Consider the following 24,720-nt stretch of genomic DNA (forward strand, 5'->3'; position numbering starts at 1 on the left):
AAATTGAAAAGAGACTATAAACGTACCGACTCGTTTGATAATTTTAATTTTGTAAATTAGGTCACTGCGGATGAATTTCATTTTTCCAACAGTTTGAAAACAGCGTGAAAAACGATCGAAACATCGATTATGCTTTTACGATTCACAGACAGATAAATTGAATCGAAGACAATATGATAATTTTTTATTCAATTTCTATTTTTACCGTCAAATGATATACGATTAGATAATATAAATCGCCACTTCACTTCACATTTATCACTTTCACTGTACGTGATAAATATCTTCACGAGTACTCGAACCGATATCTTATCGACGCCGATTATGGGATTCAAGCGCAGAGATTTGAGCTATAAAATCGTCGATTATCACGTAGGTGACATTGCGGATAAAAAATATGAATTCTTTCTTTCTTTCTTTTTTTTTCCTTTTTTTTTTTAAGTGTAAATTGATCGTCAAAGCTAATTACAGATTAAGTTTATTGAACCAAATTTGACTAACGTTGAATTCGTCAATTATTTGCGACGCAGGATGAGTTCTGCCTTATTCTCGGAGTTCTTTGCACAGAATCTCGTTACTTTTTATTATTCAATCTGGCATTCGTGGGAAAGCTCGTGTCATTTTTTCCCTACAATTTTTCCCTTGTTTGACGAAATTGCAATTCTGGATCTCGGGGGTGAAACGAACAGTCAAGTAACGTGGTTGAAACCGGTGAAAAGAAACGGGGAAAAAAAAACTGTGTTCAACTTGCCAAACGCAAAAAGCAAAGAATCAAATGAATTTCATTTCACTTGGTAACAAAAACCGTTGTTCTGATCGTGTCATTCTTTTTTTTTTTTCCATTACAGAAACTTTTCTCGCGATATATTTGATCGATTTGTTCGGTAAAGCGGAGAAATAGTTTTTCCGTGTGATGAAAAAAACGATAAATAATCAACAAAAGTGTCAATTGTAATATCGTGAAAAATAATCTCGTGAGAATCGCGAGGAAAGAGGTTTGGGATTTGTGTAAACGTTTGTTGCTCGTCCGCGTAAAAGATTGATCGAAAGTTTGTGAAAAATTGTTACAAAGCGTTGCTATAAAAATTATACCGCAAATCTACAGAATCTGCGAGTATATCGCGTATAGATATCAGTTATATGGATACAGACTTCACGCCTCAATCAACAGGTATTCAATATTTCCACTTAACGGCGTCGATATTCAACGAAGAAATATACGTACGTATGGTGCATTCCATGCCAAATTGCCGAGTTTTGAACCGCACCGTTCCTATAATTATCTTTACAATCTTTTATAGACGCGGTTTATTGCGGTTATTGTAATTTGTTTAATACAACGTCTTGCAAATAATATGAGAATTGCAACCTTCCTTGAAATTATCACAATATTTTCACGAACTTTGTATCTTATTTCGATGTTTTCATTTTGTGGAAGAAATTTTTAATGCCTATGAAAATTTTACGGTTTTTCAAACATTCAAAAGTTGCACTACTGTTGGAATTACGAACTGCGTGTTGAAATTACTTTTCTAAAATGCAGATAAACAAATACGACAGTTTTCGTAAATAAGTATTTTCAACGAAGCTTGAATAACGAAAACTTTTTTTTTCGGAAATTTTCTACAATTACCAATGAAAAAAAAAAAACAAAATTAAAAAATTGTTAGAAATCTTTCGGAAACGTTGAGAAACTTTCCGAAATTCATATCCCGCAGAATAAATTTGTCTAAATTAAATTGATTTCGATCCCTTGCGTTATTTTTTTGTTTTATTTTTATTTTTTTCTCTAGCGTCAAAAAACCCGGAAAATTTTGAAATAATCCACAGTTAATCGGAATTCATCGTCGGGCAAGCTTCTCATTGATTCCGAAAATGTTCGCGCTTGGTCGTAAAGAAAAATCGGACACTCAGGCGTCACGCAAGAATATTGCTCGGGGGTTGCTTTGATCGAAGAAAAATGAACGCGGTACGATTACAGACGTGACTGGGATGGGAAATTTGTGAATTTTCCTGTAATATAGGCGAGTTTCACTCACACTTAGAGTCCCGTCGTCCGGGTATGCGAATGTACGTACAATAAGCCGTCGGGATTATCAGGGTGGACGAAATTGACCGAGTGGATGATGTGATTGAGCAGATATTGACCGGAAGATACGCGGCTATCTGGGCTGTGTTTACTCGGAGATTAAAACCGGACCTTATTTAAACAAAAAACTCGAGAGCCTGTTTATTTTCAATGCAGGGATGAAAATTTCGCGAACGAAGGCAAAAGACAGCAGCAAGAGATAAAACTCGATTGTAATTTACTCACTCTGTGAGAAATTTTGTTGCAAAGATTATTACTAGGTTTTCATTTATTATTCGAGTTTACGGAAAGCAAAAAATTCCGAATCGATGAAAACAATTTTTTATTGAAAATCTCTCGAAGTGAGAATTACCGATGAATTTGTTCAGACTTTTTTTTTTCATTGTTTGAAAACTGATACCTAAGTGTCGAAATTATAGTCGCTTGTTTTTGTTTTTTGAGTAAAAATGTTTGAGACAAAATCTGTCGATTTATTAACGATCGTTGAGAAGACAGTTGTTTCCATTTGTTTTTGACATTTTCGTAATGAAAAAATCAATCTAGAACCGCAAAGACATCCAGATATTATTTTTTTTGAAATTTTTACAGAAAATGCCGTATAAGAGTTTTAATATTGCCAAGTTCTCGTACAACTTATTTTTGACGAAAGTTTTGAAGCGAATTCCACCGAATCGTCCGAGAAAATCGTGATATAAAAAATTATTCAACGTGACAACGAAAAAAGACAACATCATTGAAATTTGAAAAAAGCTTCGCATCAATTTCGGGTGATTCTTTTTTCCATTTTCTCTTAGTTGTCTGCGTTTTTTATAATTTCAATCAAAATAAAAAATTTTTGCTAAACTTTCAGGAATTTCCACAAATTCCCTGATAATATAAATTTCCGACAATTTTTTACAGTCTTTCTTCAAAAGTTTCCTATAAATTTTAACAACTTTTTTAGGATTTCGCAAGAACGTCTCTATTTCTACGCAGAGTTTTAATTTTTCCAAATTTTTACAAAAGCTTTTGACTTTTATTTATTCATTTTTTTTTTTTACAAATTTCTTAAAAGTACTTTAATTTCAAGTTTTATTGAAAACATCCCCTCAGAGATACGTCGAGACTTGAATTTTTTAAAACCCTTCCGCACATTTAACTGTCTGAAAACATGGTACATTCCCGAGATTCTCCCCCTCCCCCTCCGAAAAGGAAAGAAAAGAAAGAAAGAAAATCATGAGAAATTTATGAGAATTTTTTTTCACCAGCGTCTGAACTTCTCGCTAGATTCACGGAGAAGGAAAACATTGAATCCTGAAATCTGGTGAAGTGAATGGCAGTTGAAGAAGATTGAATAATCGAAAAGTGTTGAAAAGGTTTCGTAACTGTATAAATATGTAAAAATTAGATTGGATTGTCGAACCCGAGCCAAACTCAAATACAATTTATTTCGATTTATTGACTCTTAGCGAGGATGGCAACCAAGTTAGCGGAGTCGCGGATTGTGATTTTCCTAACCAAAATAATTATCCCTCGCCAAATGAAGCCGAACAATTATCGCGCGCTTAAAAAGATGCTGTTGCCGCTCTTAAAAAAGCTCGAAAAAAAAAAAAAAAAAACAGGGACACCGTTCGAAGTTGATTGAATTCCGACGATAATCGACGGCGCAACTTGAGACCCCATTTTCAGGTTCTTTCGCTATGGAATCTGAGGTGAAAATTGGAAAACCCGAAATCACATAATCGGAGTATCGAATTCTTTGAAGAAGTTGCAGCTCTTCGTAAGCGAGAACGAATCTGCGTCTGTTTGTGAGGCGTAAAATTTTGAAAATTTTTACGCAATTTGGAATTGATTTGAACGGAAAATTTAATTGACGCGATCGGTGAACAAACAAATTAGCGAATTTGTTGAGCTCGTTACTTTTACGGATCAGAAGTTGAATTGAATTTAACAATTTTAACTCGGACGTTTCGATAAAAAAAATAAATAAATAAATAAATAAAAGACCAAATTTTTGAAACTGCTCTGAAAATTTTCCGGTCTATGATAATAAGTTTAAATTCTAATACCGCAGACGTGCCCAATTTGATTTCAGATAAGTACCGGCATTGATTACGGTGATATTGGCAATTATGTACGTGGGAAGAATTAGAGGAAATTGAAAGTTTAACCTGATTTTTAACTGCCTTCTAGTTAGGCGGAAACGATTTGCCCCGTGGCGAGAATAATTTCCAGAAACTTTTAGACACATTTCTCTTTCTCTTTACTTTTTCGATCTCTATCCGGTAAATAATTTCAGTTCAAATTGCGCAAGTTTTCCAAAATTCAACGTATTCTTTTACAGTTATGTTCGGATATTACCAGCTGCATTTCGTACAAGTTAATTAATGCCGATTTCTCTCGAAAATATGTCCCAGTTTTTCGTAATTCGGTGCCGTCGGAAAATACGCAGAAAAAAATGGCATCAGAATTTTTTCAGATTTACGATACAAAATAAAGTTCCTCTGGAAATTTTTATCGATTTTTACCTCAAGCTTAAGTTTGATCATAAATAGAAAAAAAGACGAAGCCCTGAATTTTCCAAAGAATTCTAACTGTGTTCAAAAATTCTTTGAAATTTTTTTAAATCCCTTCAACGACACCGGAATAATTCAATCTTTTTCTGCAAAGCTAATGCAGAATTTTTCTTAAAATATTCCGAAAATTCAACGTAATTCTGAGGGATCTATTTTTTAAAAACTGTTAAAATTGACTTGTTATTTGCATTTCCCCATTTCGATGCAGGGTGAATGCGATTCGTTGACAAGCGTGAAAATCGGTAACCGCCTACAAAGAGTTGTAAAATATTTTACACCGTGCTATTAAAATCCCATTAATCATTATTCTCCTTCCTTGTGTCTAATCCGTTTGAGTAGAGACGCGTTTATTTGTCAATCTATTTAGGCTCTCTTTTCCCTCAATGTTTTTCGCTAATTTTTTTGTGATCATTCCTTTTTTTTTTTTGTTTTCAACCACCTGACACCGTAATCACCGACAATTTTCCTTTCAATGATCGATATCTTTACTGCTATTCGTCACAATTATTGTTCACCAGAGCAACTCTAATTTATTTACGCAACAGTTATTTTGTTACCGTCACTCGAAATTTCCCGATTCGCACGAAATTTTGTTTCGATGTCGCATCGAATCTTGTTTAAATTCGAAGAAATTGTACAATAACATAAATTATACATCAGTTTCGAACTTTTCCGAAAGATATTTTTCAATTTCTGCAAACACTTTGCGACATATTTATCAGCCGAAATGTCAATTTTTTTTTTTTGCCTTCGAACAGACAGAACGGAAACATACAGATTATTAACATTTCCTCAATTTTTATGATACGGAAAATTCTTTTCTTAGGCGAAGAAGAAAAAGCTTCCTTATCACGATTCCAATGATTTTCACACTTACAATTCCGAGAAATGAACTTCTCAAAAACGCAATAATTACGCTGAATGACCTTAATAATTTTTCATTTCACTTTCCTCACATTACACGAAATAACACGTTTTTCTAGACTTTCAGAGTTTTTCGTGAAAATGAGCTCTCGTTTAATCGTTTGAAATTAGCCAATTCATAACGAGCCATAATTTGCCCCAATGAAATTTACACGGTAAATTCTTTCCGAGGAGGCGAAAATTTTTAACCACGACAAAAAAGATGAGCCTCTTTTATTTTTCATTTCGTTTTTTCTACTTCATTAGAATTTCTTTGTTTTAAATTACTCCGAAAATAAATTCAAACGAATCATCGCTCTGGAGTGAACTTTTTTACATTGTTTTTTTTTTTTTTTCTTTCGTCGGTCGGTAAAAATAAAATTCCCCACGTACGTTTGTTGTTTACGGCATGATTTTTGGCCATTTCGGTGGGCAAAACGATATCGTTTCAGTCCACTTTAGTTTCGCCTACTCATCGCGTGAGCATTTCAAGAATACAATCAGCTAGTACTGAATATTTTATTTTCTCGTGTAAGTTATGTTGTGTACCACTCCTTGTTGCCATAACGCGTTTTCAGCTACACGCGTTTATATTCTCCCTAATTTTTCACTGTCAACCTTCGGTACGCGTACGCATGCATCAAGGTGTTTGAAAATAAGGATTCACTGCTGCAATTACACCGTTCGCCTTGTTTTCTGCTCCGTCAGATGCGACTCGAATGGACGATAAATCTCCGTGAATCTTGAATCTGATGTAACGATTTGTTGTTTGGGTATTTTTTGAAATTTTTTATTATCCGTTTATTCTCCATTTCTTTCAAGATCACAAAACAAGTCCTGAACTAAATTTAGGGTGAAACGATTTATCGAAAATTTTCGGTAAAAAAAAAAAGGCATTTTTTAAATAAAATGACGGAGTAAAAAGTGTAAGATTTCGATATTTTACAATCGTTCGTACACTTTCTCATCATCTTTATACGCTAACATAATTTTACACTTTATCGAAAGAGGAAACGAATGATTTATGTTTAATCTTTTCCAAACCGTTTCATTAGAATTCAACCGTTAAACAAAACGTAAAGTAATAAACGCCGTTTTTTCGTTATCGGAACACAAAGACGTCAACCAATTTGAAAATCCCTGTACTGATTATGAAAATGATTTCGCGATGAAAAAAAAAAAAAAAAAAAACAAAAAAAAAGCTCGGAATATAAACACAACGAAACAACAATACTTATAGTTCATAATTCATTCCTAGTTGACAAACGATTGCCGAGGTAATTGATTATTGATAAACGTAAAATGAGAATGAAACGAAAGAAATCGAGGAAAAATCTTACCGGCGAATAAGATTTACAAAAAGGTCGTATTAATTTTGATGCTGAGACATTAACATAAAGTAATCCACATTAATGTAAATATCCAATGTTTAACGTACGCATATGTAAGTAAGTACGTATCAACGAAGGCAAGGGTGGTTACTTAAACCCGATTTAAGATACGATCGCTTCTACCAACTTAGCGATGTCGGGGTGAGCTTCCGGCGTGGCCTTTATAAGCCGAGCGAAAAGCCCGTCGGCCACAATTCGAGTCCCCCGAAGGCGAATCCCCTTCGCCAAATGCCAGATGCCTGAATTTTGATAATTTAGCACCCTTAGCTGCAACGATTCGCACTCGAATGGCGTCGGAGCGGCGTCGATACAACGATAATTCGGAATACAGGCATCTGCGTAAAATATTTTCTGCATAACAATAACAAGTAACGAAAAATTGCCAACTCGATGCCTTCCTGTTCCCATGCTGAGAAAAATTTCATTTGTTACAGTAACTAGAAAAATTCAGTTCTTTTTTCATTTTCCTGTTTTCACCTAAACACTTTTTGCGTGTAAAAAACTGCATGCAATTTTAAAAAGTTACTGTATCGGGATTCGAAGTCTAAACGCATTGAAATGACTTGGAGAAAATGTCCTGTTCGAAAATTTTTACATGTATCACTTGACCGCATTTCAATTATACTTATGTACGTTCTTTGCTAAACATTACATTTTACTAGAGAAGTAAATTTTCGGTAAAATTTCTGTGCCAATTTTTATTGTAAACTCAATAATTCCGCCAGTAAATACATTCGATGATAGATTTTTTTGCGAAATTTATATTCAACCCTTAGCTACTGATTTTGTTCACCGGACACTTTCGAGGAGAATTCAATTCTCAAAAAAATCGTTGCAGGATTAATTCCGTATCATCAAATTTGGTTGAATGGTAAAAGTTTGAAAAAATATCTTACATCTTACACAATCAACTTGAATCGAAAACTTAAAATTCCGAGAGTGAAATTTTGTTTTTATTCGTTATGAAACATCATTTTTTGTATGTTTATTATTAAAAATTGCTTCCAAACTAAACGCACGGATAAAATTATACATATGAAAAATATAGTATTTGGAAAATCCTCGATTTTGCAGGGTTGAAAAATTTTCCACTAACATGTACCTCAAAAATTTCGTTACTGATTGTTAGAATTTTTACTCCCGTTCGAGAAAAAAACAGTTTATAATTCTGGGGGATGATTTTTAAGAGATTAAAAAAAAAAAAAAAAAAAAAGAACACAAAATATTGATCCGTTGATCGATAAAAATTTGTTATTTTAAACATTGAATTTACATATTTCGAAGTAAATTGTAGAAAAAATTTGCTACTCATTGAAATATTTCTGTTTTGCAAATTCTTCGTATTTTTAGATGAGCACTTGGAATTTCCAGGCAAAAATTCTGTCGTTCAACTGCAGTTTCAACGGTGTTGAATTGAAGTTTTTCACCTACCTATTAGATAGATATTGTCGTTTAAATTTTCTTATAAATCACATGTCGATAAAAAAAAAAAAAAATTGAATAACCAGATTAACATCAACTCGATGAATTGAGGAAGAAATTTTTTTCTCGAATGATTACCGATTGGTAGTTTTGAAAACAATTGAGAAAATGATAAAAATTTCAACGAATAAATCAAACAGTTTCCTTTTTTTTTTTTTTTCTCCTTGTCAAAGTCGCAAGAAACTCACAATCAGTTGGATTTGTGCGGGTAAATCTTTTATTTATTACAAACGTACACGATGTGAGTTTATTTTGGGGTGAAAAAAAAAAAAAAGAAAACTCTGATTAAACGAATGAGGAAAAAACCGGCGATTTGCGTGCAGCGGGGCTGATTTCAAATCGGTCGAAGCTTTTTTATAATCGACCGCCTCGCGATATCTTGAGCACATCAGAAACTGAGCAATCTCAGCTTTGGATACAATATGCACACGACGAAATATACGACTGGCATTTTTACTTGCGATTAGGACCGACGTTGATCGCCATTTCCTCAGCTAAATCCTTATGACGTAATCGTTCAGGGTCACGTGGTACCGGCGAAACCATAAATATGACAAGGAAAAAGGAATAGAAGAGGAACTCGACATTTCGCTCAAACTTCACCATTTTTTCGAACTCCGAAGCGAAAAGTTCTCAAAAATTGTCCATCGGCAAAAAAAAAAAAAAAAAACAAAGCAAGATTTTCTTGCCAACTTCTTACCAAAATATTTTCTCCCTGTCAATTGATGCGTAAAATTTTACAAAATCAAGTTTGAATTTTTAATTGTGCAATTCAGTGACGTGTGTTATACAAGATCCTACTCAAGATTTTAATGCGACGTAAAAATTCCTTTCGATTTTGTTCGGTTCGATCTGGAGTGGAATAAAATATCAACCATGATTGAAAAATATTTCTCTTAGTCTGGATTTTGAGGATTTTCTGAAAGATGCGAAAGGAGTCTTTGACGAAAATAGATATAAGCCGACGTAATATTCTTTGATGTTTTAGAACCTAATTTAGGAAAAAAATCATCAACTATAAGACCTTCTTGCGTAAAATCTGTAAAATCTGATCGTTGTAATATATCTTAGATCTTAGACGTTGCACTATCAATTCTTTCCAAACACAATTTTCGTAAAAAATTTCAAACTCAACATATCAACAAAATTCGCCTTGGATTTCGATTCTTCGATCGTAATTCCAATAATCGTTCTCTGAGGTGAAGGTTTTTTTTTTTTTTTTCTTTCTCTCCGTTTTCTTTCAATTTCACAAAACTGTCCGGAAATATTTTCAGACCGACAGACGATTGCGAAAATTTTTTTTTTTTTTTTTTTTGGAACGCGAAAACTATTCGTCACTGGTTTAAATTTCACGTTATTGGACAAAGTGTATTTTACACTTCGCGAGTAATTTTTTGGTTTTTGGGAAAAAAAAAAAAAAAAAAAAAAAAAAAAAATGGCACGTCCGTGAAAAATTGAAAACAAAAGAGAGAGAGAGAGAGAAAGATAGAAAAAAAAAGAAAGGCTCACCTACGGTTTCTCGAATCTGCGAGTCTCTGGCCTCTTCGGTGGTTCTTGACGGGATCTTCGAATGCGGGTTGGATGTCAATCGGCGAAAGCTGTAATCGTGCCGGAGGTCGTTCGCGAGATGAGGGACCTGCAGGTCGTATAAAGCCAAGCCAGACAGGTCAGCGTGAAAAGCAAGGGCAGACTGAGGCTCCGCGTGCTTCATCATATACATAGGGTGACGGCTCTGTGACGTCACGAAAGCTCTTCGCCAATCGGGCGCCGAGCTTGCGGCGTAGGTGGGAGCGGAGGGGGATGGTCGACACCCCACCCCGAGTTTCACCTGCACGGTACACCTGGATGACCGTTGTCTGCATCTCTCGTCGTCGGAGATATCCGCTTCGATTCTTAGGAGGGGATGTTAAAGGGGTGGTTCTCGATTCTTAACCCTTTCAGTCACGTTCGTCTTCGGTATTCTTACCAAGTGTTTTATGGCCGTTTTTCTTTCTTTTTTTTTTAATATTTAAAAAACTTTTCGACATCTTTCTTTTAAGTTTTTTTTTTGCTGTTTCTGACGGTGCACCGATGGGTTTTCAAAATACTCGGGAGTCATTTTTGCGACGTGACGTAGATTATTATGGTTAGAAAGAAATTGATCGAAAAAAAATGGGAACGTTGAAGGAATAATTCGCTTACGAAAAAGTTATCCCGCTACACGTGTAACATGTTTTACATAGATTGTTATTTTGTGATATCGGATTTTTCAAAATTGAGATGGCGGATCCAATACGGCGGATCAATGTTTCAAATTCGCTCGAATTCGGAGAAAAAAAAGGTGTTTGCTGATTAGAAAGCTGAAATCAGATTTTGAAAATTCAATACAGCGAATTTAATTGGCAGCCTCGAAAATCACTGCATTGAGTTTCTTGACTTGAGTATTCGATCAAATTAAAAATTTTCATCTGTAATATCGAAGCCGTTGTCTTGAATTTTTTAAATTTGATTTCAGATTTGTAATCAGCGAGTCCTAAAACTCCTGCATAGATTTTTTCGACCGTGTTCGATGAAATTTAGAACAGATTTTGATGATTTTAGTCCAACTCGACGGGACTCTTCGAAACTTGGTGCAGAATAAATTTTAAATTTTATCGGTAATGCAGTTTTTGAACTAGTTTTCATGAGGAAATGGAATTTTTTTTTTTATTGATTTCCGTCAACAATTGGCAATATTGGAGTAACCAATGAAAATAAAGATAATTCGTGTCGACGACTTTTTGAAGCATGCACTCTTTTGAATAAAATGAACCATCGCAGAGTGAAATCGAACTAATCAACTAGATTTTTGAGCATTTTGAAGCGATTCGAAGTGAATCATCGATTATATTTATAAAAATATCCTTCGTAATTCTAGTATTTTCTGTTTCCGTACTTTCAAATAGATTCTCGCTGCTTAGAAGTATAATGATTTGACAAATACTCAATCTCTTGACAAAATTGATGACAAGTATCGATGTTTTGAATGGCTGACATTGCTACAGAAATTTTTGGAAATAAATAAAAATTATTACACGGCTGATAGACACGAGTTTTCGCTTCATTTTGATAACCGAAATTCGAAAACTGGTCCGCAATTGCTTCGGTTAATTTTATTGACTTTCAGCACGTCTATAATTAACAACACGGTGACAGTGAGTCTAGTTCGGACATAAATTATTCTATTTCCTGTGGAAACTATCCACCCATTATAACAGAATGTGGATCAATATCGCGAAAATCGTACCATCGATTTTAAACTTATCGGTGTGAAAATTCTCGAAAAACGTATTTTCGAAAAAAACTTTTTCAGTTTAATTAAATTTAGATTTGACTACATTAACTACACGATCCTTTGAAGTAAACTTTAAACATGTGCTGAAAAAAATTTCAAATAAAAATGTTCAACAGCTTCTTTTTTTTAACATTTTTTTGTCGCTCGGTTGTGAAGCACTTCAGTCATGCAAGTACGTGATTTTACAGAAGCGTGGAAAGTAAGGATTAAGAATTATTTATTTTAATAGACAATTTTTTCTAATCTTAAAACCTGAAACAAAAATAAAATTTATGTTTTTCGACCGTATAACCGTGAATTTTTTGTAAAACTTCCCGTATCAACTATTTAAAAATAACTGGATCGTATTTGACACTTTCTAATTTTCTTTCGCGATAAAGTCTCGCTTTGAACTTTGCGAAATGACGGGGTTCAAGATCGCGATTGTGTGGTCAGCAGAGAAAAGTTTATAAAATTGATGTGAGAACCCGATAAATTTATGGGACTCGAGTATCGGTAACTCGCCATGAGCTTAAAGCTAGTGCGAATTAACTGAAAGTATATTTCATACTGTTTTCGTCAATTTTTCGAACTTCTCTCAATGACCACGGATTTGCAAAAAAAAATTGTATACACTGTCAGTTTTCGAAGTTTGAGGTAATTCCTTTACGGAAAAACCCACAATTTGGAGCGAAACCCTCGAAATTCTAAGATTAATCCATCATTTAGGTTCTTCACGAAGTAAATCCGCAACGCGTGAAAAACACATAAATCTCCATGATGAATCAAATCAATTTACATGTTAAAATCCAGATGAAATTTAGCTATTTAGCATTTCGTATAATTTTATGTACAATCGGAAAAACCGTTTTTACTTTTGTTTTTTAAAAATACAAATCTAGTAAAGTACCGAGTTTTTATTTCATATACAAAACGCTCTGAAAGAACTTTGAAAATCTGTATCCATAAAGTTTCGGAAGCGAATGAATTTTACACTTTTACAACCGTATGTTATATTCGATAAAATGATGAACGTGAATTTTCTGAATATTCATCATAAATATTAGCAAAATTTTTAATATAAAACAAACTAGAAAAAAAAAAAAAAAATTCTAAAAAGTACTCTGGAAAAATGTGACATTCAAAACAGATTAAATAACTCGATTATTGTTTAAAGAAATACTGAAATTGAAAAACAAATCGTATATAATTTTTTTTTTGTGTTAGTTTTACACATTTGCTGCTTTAATAAATAATTCACTTTCAGACGCATATTGCATAAAATTTCCTCGTGGGAACAGAATATTTTGTTGCAAATAACCAAAATTAATCAAATAATTTTTTCATTGTTACAAAAAAAATTTCATTGACCAACACATACTGATAAATGCGAAATCTCAATTTTTATTTAGTAAATTTAGTTAAATAATGCATTTTTCGTGGCACTGTTAAAATATCGAACCGTTTCTTGGTAGATTCGACTAAATTGTATCATACAGCTTACTAAATATATTCGGTCGATGAAGATTAGTCAAATTTACAAACATCATGACAGCTGCTAATCGATTAATTCTTCAATCAAATAATATTTCACAACATGAATCTTTTTAGGAGTTTTTAGGAGGGACTCCAAAAATCTGTCCAGTAAAATCAGCAGAACTGAATCATTTGTGATTTAACATCGTGTTGAATCAGTCTGTTAATTCGGAATAGCGTATTATTTTCTTGTTTTTTTTGTTTGTTTTTTGATGTAGCACAAATTACAATGAAACGGTAATTATTGGAGTTACAACAATTAAACAATCATTTTTCAATCTTTACAAATGCGAACAAAGAAACTTATCCCTTCGGATATATTATCCCGCGGGTTGAACCCAGGATGATAATCCATCCTGCGAAGTAATGAGTTATCTATAACTTCGAAACCACCGAAGTTATCGCCCTTCGCAGAGTCTTAAAGAGTTTGTTGTTTCAGCAAAGATTCGGAAAGAAACTTGCGTTTTTTCAAGAAATTACTCAAGTGGACCGAAAAATCAATATTTAGATGTGCATAACTGTGGAATACGGTACTCGTCCGAGTATTCAGGGAAAGAAAATGCGGGCAGCTGTTAGCCCAGCCAAATTGGACGAAGGAAAAGAAAAAGAACCGTTGAATTTCGGCGAACGACTTCGTTTCATCATCGGAAACAAAATGAGAAACATTCTCATAGCTGTGCCGGCTTGCGTTATTTTTTTATATTCCAAAATGCGGACTGAATTTATACTTCGGATCCGTCAGTTTAACCGAAACGAAAATTGCAAACAAGTTTTGAGGATTTTTTGATCGGAAGTAAAACAGTTTTAGGAGAATTTTTTCATTAACAAAAACAATATTTCAACGTCTTAAAAATTTCGGAATAATTCCGTATTGTTTTCAGTTGCCGTAACAGACACGTTGAACTCGTGAAAAGCGTGAAAATGTTTTAAACAAAAGTTTTCGGTAATACGATAAAAAATAGTGAACAAAGTAATTTCACCTTCCATCTAATTCAAACTGTTCTGATTATCAAACAGTTGCAAAACATTTGAGATTTTCTTCATAATTTGACAAATGCTGAAACGTTTTTTTCAAGGATCTAAAATTTGGAAAGCGGTGAGGAAAAAACGGAGAAGAAATGACTCAACAATTTTGAAAAACTGTGTCGCTAAGAAAATTCTCGAATATTCATAACTCAACAACCGTTACATGAAAATATGAAAAATAATAAATATGTAGCTTTTAAAGGTGTTTCTTACAGCCGAAAAAATTTTCAAAATTGATAACGTGAGGTCAAAACCTGGTCAAATTGTCATGGAATGCCCCATACGCGTACACCCGTAATTTTCCACATGGTAAGAGGTCTGCCAATCTTTTCTCTGAACATTTTTGATGCCTCGTTGGTGTACCGTCAGGGTCCAATATTGGACACCTGATATTAAAACACCCCGTGGCGCATTTATCCTGCAAACTGACCCCTGCATGGATACTCAGAGTGTCCGTGATGCGTGTGCAATCAAGTGGAAAACGAGTGCAGAAAATTTGCCGGGAGATTTTGTGAAGATTTCACATTGGCAATTGGACAGGGAATAAAATTCACTCACAATTTTCAAAGTCCCGACAGATTCGAGAATTTTTTTCACAAAGTTTCAGAAGGTTTCGATTTGAATTTCTGACATTTTCTGAAAGATCTCTGAAAAATTTTGTTCAATTCATTGGAATTTTTTTTGGTGGCGTATAAATTTTTAGAAAGAAAAGAAATTTCGTCGGATTTATGGAGAAATTTTCATATAGATCTTGAAAATTTATAACGGATTTTCGTGATTATTATTTGAAAAAAAATTTTTACTTCTTATTTAGAGACGTGTGTCGAGATTTTTTTCAGCCGCGTTTTGGAAAAAAAAAAAAAAAAATTCCAACAATTCTCGAAAATAAAATGTATACACGCAAAAACACCAGAACTCGGATAATTTCAGACGTGTGTTACGAAACGAAGCTAATTCATTCGGTTCTTATCCACAGATTAACTAAGAAAAAAATGGTGGATATCTTAAAAAATTCGAGCTTTTTAGATATACAGTAAAAAATAAAGTCTTCAAGGAATATGAGTTGTTTCCAAAAAGTTTTTTACTATTTCCCGGAATTTCTGCAATTTGATAAAAACGATGCAAACATTCCCGGAAAATTATACAGAATTATTCTCTCGACTGATCGAAAACATGGTGTATTTTCCGAATCACTTTCAAGAACAGAAAAATAAGGATAAAGAAACATCTGATAATATTTCCCACGTCAGTTGAACCGCAAAAATACAATGTATACTGAAATAATCCAGCTGACTTCAATCGGCTGTCGGCATGTTTTTTACCTAATTCGATCCTTCGATCAAAAACGACTTGATTATACTTGGAATCAAGTCGATTCGCGTTTTAACACGTGTCGAAATCGCTCGGCGTCACGCATTAAAAGCAGTCGCGATAAAGAAGAAGAAGGTTATGCGCCGGCGTTAGTTTCACGGACGATATCCGTTGCAACGAGGTCTGGGGAATCCTTGGTCCACCAGGATTCCCCCAAGGCTCCCCTTTTCAAGGACTCAGCGTTTCTTACGACGCTGGTCATGCATGGACTTCTAGGGGAGAGAAGTTACGCTTTCGTTAAAAAAGATCACCGCCACCTTGTTAAGGATGCTCCTCGCGAATGTGTCGGAAACGATAGTTTCTAAATATCGTAATTATGGAATTAAAATAGATCGTCGTAACTTCCACATAATCGTCAATTCGAAAGGCTGAAGTTTCTTGTAATACAGAAGAGTGTTAAGGAAATGTTCAATCCACTGCAGTTACTTAACGTTACAAAATTAGTCCAATCATTTTTTCAAAAAGGATTTTCAGATTTCGGACAAATATTTTTCCGAACTGATCGACGTCTTATGATGATAAAATATATTTATTTCTTGTCAGAGAGCTGAATATTAAAAATGATTTGTTCATTCGGAAGCGAAAAAAAAGTATTTAAAGCAACGTAAACTGATTATATTTTAATTCGATTTTTCATTCGTTACGATTAATAATCAAAATGTCAGGAGGTTGTTTGTACGCAAATAATTATCATCAAAGTTCAGCCATTTTTCTCACGACTAAGAGTTTCTTATTTTCAAATAAAATGTTTCATGTTTACTTTCTTCAAAAAAATCTAACGCAGCATACTTCCTGATATTTCGATTTTTGTACGATGTCGTTGAAAGAATGGTTTTTGAACAACGGAAAGAAATCGCTCGGTTCGAAAATGGATAATTTTTTCGCATGCGGTTGTAAGTCCGATTTGCAAAAAAAAAAAAAAAATACCGATAATTACCAAAGTAATGCGCCACTGAATTTAATTGTTTTGATATAATATTTCAGGTATTCTACAATTAATGGGATCGTAGGCGAACCGTAAAATTGGACCGATCGAAGTGAAACGAGCACATGTTGAAACTACCGAACAAATTTGTTATGCGAAAATAAAGTAAAAAAAATGAAAAATTCTTTTGAAAATTCTTCCGCAACGATTCGCATCCGACAATTTTTCCCCTCAGTATGCTGCAGTATTTTCTACTTGCGCACGTTTTGTCTGTTTAACATATTCCATTTGAATCAAACTGTTTCTAATCCGGCTGCAGTTGAGGTGGCAAAAACTAAATGTGTATACCCGGTAACCCGGGGTGGGCAAAAACTGTGCGGTTCTCCGCTCATTCATGATCCAATCTGGTGATTGGCCACCCGCTGTGACCCACGAGCACAAACTTCCAGAGTTGATTACAATGTCGAGGTCCAGCATTAAAACGCATTGCGTATAAACCTATTCTTTCTTTATTGCGCACACGTACACGCGTATATGATATATGCGCAGAGGTTTCCTCGAGAGGCGCTGCTCGTAGCGCACGCGCGATACAACTTGCTTAATTTTCATTGGCCGACGTCCGTTGTCGCAGCCTGACGCGAACCTTTGCCGACAAATGCAAATTCCCTAGAATCGAACGGTTGACAAGTGACGGTAAACCGTAATCTCTCGGCTATTAACGGTGCGTTCCGAAATTAGCTCCCAGTACTGTCAGTACAGTTTTATCTCATTTACTCTGTTGCGTTCGCGACCAGGTCTGCCTTTGTCATAGGGAATTTTCAGTGCTGCCAACTAGTTGCGGAACACATCCTGAAAAGTCTCCGCATATGGCGTAGTCGCGATCCATTACGCATCGGTCGATCTGCCCACAATGCTAGTAACAAGTTGGCTACGCGTACCTATAAACTTAACGGCGAGCAGGTTCTTTTAAGAGAACCTCTCAGTACACATGCACATGGTTTGTGAACAAAAACTTGTTGCATGTAGCAAACAAAAAAAAAAAAAAGAAAAGAAAGACAAAAATTCTCGCGTAAGAATACCTCTTGAATCTAGTTATAAACTATTTCGTAGAGCTTGAAGTTTTCCCATATACGTAACGTATATTATGGGAAGATAGCATCTGGTTTTTATAAAATCCTTTCAAAATCAAATCGATGTCACAAAACGTGGCTAAGCGATGAAAATATTAAAAAATGACATCTACGTGATGTATCTTATATCTTGTTTCACTTTTTTTCAGTTCTTTCCAATGTCTCATTTTCGTATCCTCGAATAATTATGCTTTGTTGTAACAATGGAAAAGTTTGTCAATTCCCGTCAAAGCCATGCAATCGTAGCTACTTCAAAATTATCGTTTCAATTTCAAAAGTCATTCGATTTGTAAATAAAATCTTTATTTCTTTCCATTTGTGAAAAACGGTTTGCTTAATCAAATCGTTCTTCCGGTGTTGCAACGGCAAATAAACAGAATATATAAACATAAACCTCTAAATAATCTATACATCGTGCATATATATGCTAGGTGTTGAAAAAAAAACAAAAAATTATTTTTCGTGCTATACTCATTGCCAGCACCTCGTCAGCATGCCGTGTGTATCTTCACACACCAACCTGCGTACATATACACATACGTACAAAAACTCGCCTCAAAATTATACGCTCTGCAAGTTTTACGGAATTGGAGTAAGAGACGTGAGTTCAGTAGAGACACGTGCCTTAATTTTTCAACCCTCCCACAATGAAACGCCGGCGCTGAGGGACTCTTACCTGCGTTACACAAGCCATCTGGAAAAACGCTGGAATAGTTGAAAAGATTCTTAATATCGCTAAGAGTTGGTAATAAAATTATAAATTGTGTCATCAGAATCGCAATGAAATTATCATCAATCTTCTTGAAAACATCCCATAATTACTGAAATATTTCAGGGGAATAAAAATTCCCTGACAGATGGTATATTGGACATCTACAATTACACAGTTTTTGGAATGAATCTTTTGCGAAATCACACTCTCGGATCGGTATTTAAAAAATCATTTATTTGCCGCATCATTTATTTGATTATGGAATCATTGCCGGAAATAGCTACCAATGGCGACGGTTTGCAGCCTTCATCGGTTCGATTTCTACGGCAAATATACGCGTATGCATCCAGTTATGGAGGCGACGGAAGCGCGAGATTTGTATAACAGGAAGCGAGTCTGGTTGACTTCAGCTTGTGCTTGCAGGCTCGCGTTATTCATCCTACCCTAGCAGATAATATCGGTGTTGGTAGAAATGTTACACCGGAAATTGACTTGACTTCACCCGCCCCCTTAAATGCGGATTTGAACTCCTCTGTGATTGAGGCTTGAGACCTTTAATTACACTGTTGCTCATCGTTAGTATCTCTCACTCTCTCTGTAACACATTTTGTATAATTCGTATGAAATCAAGTTTGTGAATAACTGAAAAAACGGTTTGAAACATATTCAACAATCCTACCAAGTTACCTACGTAAGGAAGGAGTTAACTTTTTCTTAGGCGAATGTTTTTTTACGCTTCGTCATTTTCTCCGATCAAAAATTGAATATTTACAAGGTAAATTTCTTACCAGCTATGGAAATATTATTTTTTCACATTAATAAGACAGAATTCTAAGATTACAGAAAGTACATTGAAAATCCTTCGTAATTTCGTAACCGTTTTCAACGATTATAGAACAGCATTGTAACAAATAAATTTCTTCTGTATTCGGTAGATAAGAATAATTCTTACCCGGTGCTCCTTGGCTAAAATTATTTTCAGAAACTTTCTTTAACCATTGATTCGATCGATAAATGAAAAAATTTTTTGCGTTGCAGCCACGGCTTCGAAAATTACTGCAGTTATTTAAATTCTTCCAACTTGTGGAACTGAATTTTTTAAGCTCTGTTTTCTTACTCGTATTTTTTGAACAGTCTTATTTCAAATCAGTTACACCAAATGTCAGTTTTAAAGGGTTCAGAAGAATGTTAAATTCTACGCTTAAAGCGGACGAATTTAAAAACTTGGCTGAAGCTGCGAGATGTCATTTTATCTGCGGATAGAGTTTCCAGTTTTGCCATTTATTCTATCTTCGTTATCACCACCGAATCACTTATTAGACTTCAAGGTCGAGGTGATTGATCATTGTTTACAGACATAATAATCGGATAAATTGTAGTTTTTATACAATCTTACCTCGATTAAACAGTTCTGAAAATTATAACATATCTCACTTTCGCCAAGGGAAAAATCGAATTACTCGATTTTTGCGAAACTATGTATAATGACTTAGATTTGATCAGTCGAAATCGTCGATTAATCGAAAAAATGAATCGAATCGAAGCTGCTGATTAATCGATTAATCGCACAGCACTGGTATAAAATGACAATCGATTGTTTTGAATGGCAATTCTTAAATGAAATTTTTACTAACCTAATCGATTAAAAGTCGTGAATGAAATATTGTACCATCATAATTTTTGAGCCACATAAGACTGTTTCGTTTGGTGAAAATGCATGTAATAATGTAAAGTTGGTTAACGAAAATTCAAATAGAAATTGTCATTTTTTCAAAACTTCCCAAAATAACGAAAACTTGTCATACATTTAGAAATTGGCGGTTCGATTTTTAGATACACTCGAATTATACCAATATAGGCCTTTAATCAGTTTTCAATCGCGAACAGCTGCCACGATAGATTTAAGAATTTTAATGGGCGAATCATGTACCGTTAAATAAACGATATATCACTTATCGGTGCCTAATATTTGCCCTCGTTCATCCAGAGTACGAATACCTCGTAGCCAATCAGCGTACATTGAAATATCAACACTCTTGCAGTACGGTTGAACTGTTAAACGAATTTACCTGTCAGCGAAGTTCAATTGTGATTATTCGAGAACCTGATCGTTTTGCGAGATTACAATGTAAAGACAAGTTTCTAATTTCCCGCCATCTGTGCTGCCATCTGTCGCTCTCGCTGTCGAGATTTTCATACTTTATAGGGAATTTTTTCTCTACACTTTTTTCGATCAAAGAACAGGCTAACGATCTCAGATCCAGAAAAACAAAGTATATTCTCAGTTACACAATATGATCCCCACAAAGCAGCCTTATCTCGATTACATTTCATCAATATAACTATAATGCAACACTTAATCTTGGTTACTCTCGTATAACAAATGCAACGCAACTGTAACCTAACGAGAACTCTACCAAATGACATAACAACAGCTGTATCGCATCGGGCTGCCGTCCCACGGGTTCCGAGTTAGTTCCGAATCAACAGATCTTAAGCCTAGGGAATTTTGAAGTGGGTGGTTGACTGTCTTGGTAAACAGCCGCTCTTGGATTGTAGCGCGTGCGCACTAAATTTTAGCACGCGACGGACCAATGCAGTCGTTATGAATTCACTCTATATCCCAGACGTTGTGATAAATGTAACGTAAGTTTTATGATCAGTATTCTGCCAGTTTTACACCTTCGCATCCCAGCATGTATGGCATTGTCATCGCATCAGTTCGTCAGTGAAATCACTAGAAAAATGATATATATATATATGCAATCGAACTATAGGGGCGTAATTTGACAAGGCAGTGAAAATTAGTGATTATACTACATGTATAGTTCCTAGATCAAATAATGTGGTTTCTAACCTCACTTTTACTCTTGTGTATATTGGCAGATAATTTCAAGTACTATGATATAAATGTAAGAAGCTCCACTCTTATCTATCGTGAAAAATCTATGCACATAAGGCCGCAACGAATGTACCGAATCTTTGAGTATGTTCGATCAAGTTGATGCATGAATTCTTCTCGATAGATTCAAGTTGAGATTTGAAGCATATACGAGCTCACCAACATATTTATTACAGTTTTATATAAAATTTTATCACCCGTTATCTAACTATAATGCCACTGTTAGATCTTCAAAATTTAACATGGGCTCCAGTGGCTCACTATTCTTTTGGAAACGACAATGGAACGAGTTTCCTTTCATAGAAAATTTTATGTGACAATGACTAGCGACGAAAATGACAAGAGAAAGTAACGATACGTTGATCATAGACGCATAAAATTTCGATAGAAAGGAAGTTTTGATTCCAAAAACTGGTAAGCCACTGGGAACCCGTTAGTGAACATTACTGTACCTCTTACCCTAAACTGAGCAGGAAATTACAAGTTACGAGCGATAGCTGAAACTATGCATGCTAGGGATTTTGATGCTGATCATTTTTCCAATTGAGGAGTTACTGTCTTTTGTTTCTTTCAAACAAAAATCTTTTTTCTAGTTTTTCGCGTCAGGAAATGGGGTTTTCAGTTGAGAAAAGTTTCAGTCTGAAACTCCCACAACAAACACATGAAATTATAATTCTTTATCGATCTCAATTGATTTTTGTTCAGAGTTTTAAGATTATAAGTCGCCAAAATATTGTCAAGTTGCACATTATCGATAGAATGTCGTCTGTTTTCTGATGATCATCACCAAAATACGTGAAATTTCTAATTAAGCGATAATATGCCGTTCAGCCATGGAACTGAATATCAATAACCATGAATCACCGTTTTCCGATAAAAATTTTCAAGAATTTTGTTCTACGGGTAACAATTAGTCTTGTACCTACGGGAAAGAGTATAGGGAAAAATTTTTCTTCCGAACAAGACATCCTATCGTAGAACAATTTGAAATGATCAGAAGCCATCAAAATGCTATTGATCAATTCGTCGAATATCAGAGTTACGACTGACTTTAACAATAACGTTGCACAATGCAGACTTACACCCGTAAGCGAACCAATTCCACTATATAATACTGCAAGCATAGTACCTTACATAGATACAGGGAAAGGGGACCGTGAAAATTGAACGAGGAAACACAATCCGAGAATCGGTTTCGCGTCGAACGGTTCAGCGATCGCTTAAGGAAAAGAGCGCACTATTCAGTCTACTCCGGAGAATTACAAAGAGAATGAGATACCCGAACGCGGCAAGAGAGGCAGAGCAGCAATCAAATCTGTTAGGGGTTTTGGTAGCAGACGCGAACGTGTGAGTGAATACGGAGAAGAATGAATGAATGAACGAATGAATGAACGATTGATATTTATTAAATCTCTCGGCTATTTGTCTAACGCAAAGTCTCTTACAGATTTACAAGGAAAATGTCAGTAAGATCCTGCGATAGACTCGCCGGCACGTTTAGAACAGTCTTTAGGCATTTTAGGGAAATTATCGAGCCATAGATCGATACTTTGATTAATTTCATTGCGAGATTTTTGTGTACTTGATTGACTATTCGTCAATTTGTTACGTCCGTAAGCACCGAATATTTCTTTGGAAATAGATTAGTAAAAAACATGGAAATTAAAATTAAACGAACAGATATCGGTGCATCATTTCAAATCGCTTCAAACTGGTTATAAATCTGGTAAATTTGTTCTATTTTACTCCGTAATGAGTTATTTTATCCAATAGACTGTTTTCTACTCTTCTTACGGTCGTAAAAACAGTATTTTTGTTCTTGTTTTCAGTTGTCTATTTAATATGTATTTCCCATTTACTGAGCATAATCAATATCGGTCCAACGTTATAAAATTAAATACTCAACGATGCCAATATGTTGGAAAGAAAGTGTTTCAGTGACGGTAAAATTGCCGGATAAAAAGTATTTCAATGATTTTTTTCTATTATACGACATTTTTAGGTATTAATCCATTACATCCAGATTTTCGAAAAAATGTATATGCTCGCGCGATAACAACACGTTTCGGATAGGTTTTAAAATCAAGAATACAGAAATCTGGCCACTGGTGTTTCATCCGTTACGATAACCGAGCAATAAATATAATTTCCCGGGAGACAACGTCGAAGTGTTAAAAAATAATACTTCTTAGTCTTACATTTATTTCAAACACAAAGAACGAGAAGTTTTCATCCTGCCCAGTAGCCGAGTAAAACTCTGAAAATTTCATATCCTATCTACAACCGTTTAGGAGATAATTGAGTCCGTGTAACCTCACGAAACGCAAGATTATCTTGAAATCAGTAATAGCCATTCTAGCCCAAAGCAACAGTTCTCTTTTCAACGAAGCGATGAAAAGTGAAAAAAGTTGTTAGATAAATAAAAAAAAAAAAGAAAGAAAGTCTGGAATGGAAATACCGAAAGGGGTTCGGGAAACTTCACTTTTCTCTCTTGTGTACTGATTCGGATCCCTCGTGCCGTAATTAGTCTCACTTTGGTATGATTAGAAAATAAAGAACGATACCGAAGGAGGAACACTACATAAAACAATTATTGAATGAGAAGTATTAAAGTCACGAATTTCAAAGTTTGGTTTGTAATATATTGTATACCTAATAATACACATGAAGTTTTGGTCTACATTTTTTTGTTTTTTTTTTATAAATTGTACTTATATTTAATCAAAAACACACAGATATGCACAAAGTACTTACGGTAAACTTGTAAAATAGAAAAATTCAAGTCAACAATGTTTCATTTGATATCGAGAAAAGTAGATGCTAAAATTGGATTGTCACTTGGCTGATGGGGAAGTTTATCGGCAATAAATCGGTATCCTCTACTCCTCCTTAAAAGCTACAATCTTAGCGATCAGTGCCATCCGTACATGTACGTACATGCGTGCATACACGGCCAGCTGCCTAAGTCCGTAAACCTTTCCGACGGTTGGCAACAATTCACGTCTACTCTCGTAAAACGAGCGCCATACATTCTGTAATAAAAAGATTAAATTTTCGTCGAGTAAAATATTTTTATAAAAAAAAAACAAACAAAAAAATGGTATTGAATAAAAAAAAATTACGCCTCAAGCTACATTTTGAGCTTGCGAAAATTTAATACGTTCACTATTACGACGTTTTATTTTACATGAAAAAAAGCAGTGATTTGCGAAACATTATCTAACGCCCCTCGAAAGACAAAAATTGTTCTTCATTTCTGGCAAGCATAGAAGTTTGGAATTCAGTTCGATTACTTTTCAGACTGTCGAAAATATTCAAAGTCTGATAGTTATTGTTGAATGAGAAATGGTACGTACATCATGAATATTGTAAATATGTTATGAAACAAAAATTTTGGTAACAAACT

At 34.6% G+C, this 24,720-nt stretch overlaps 1 protein-coding gene across 6 annotated transcripts in view; it reads right to left on the reverse strand.

Annotated features, from left to right (window-relative positions):
* The window catches only part of Tk (tachykinins), a 70,517-nt gene extending 60,419 nt beyond the window's left edge, over positions 1-10,098 (reverse strand). For 3 of the 6 annotated variants that reach the window (XM_046612598.2, XM_046612600.2, XM_046612596.2), the window contains exon 1: positions 9,930-10,098. The gene's annotated coding sequence lies outside the window, so the exon portion shown is untranslated. The remainder of the gene's footprint in view (positions 1-9,929) is intronic. The other 3 variants (XM_046612597.2, XM_069133507.1, XM_046612599.2) reach the window with 2 other exon arrangements.
* Between the last annotated feature and the right edge of the window lie 14,622 nt (positions 10,099-24,720).

Source organism: Neodiprion pinetum, chromosome 2, assembly GCF_021155775.2.
Source record: "Neodiprion pinetum isolate iyNeoPine1 chromosome 2, iyNeoPine1.2, whole genome shotgun sequence".
NCBI lineage: Eukaryota > Metazoa > Arthropoda > Insecta > Hymenoptera > Diprionidae > Neodiprion > Neodiprion pinetum.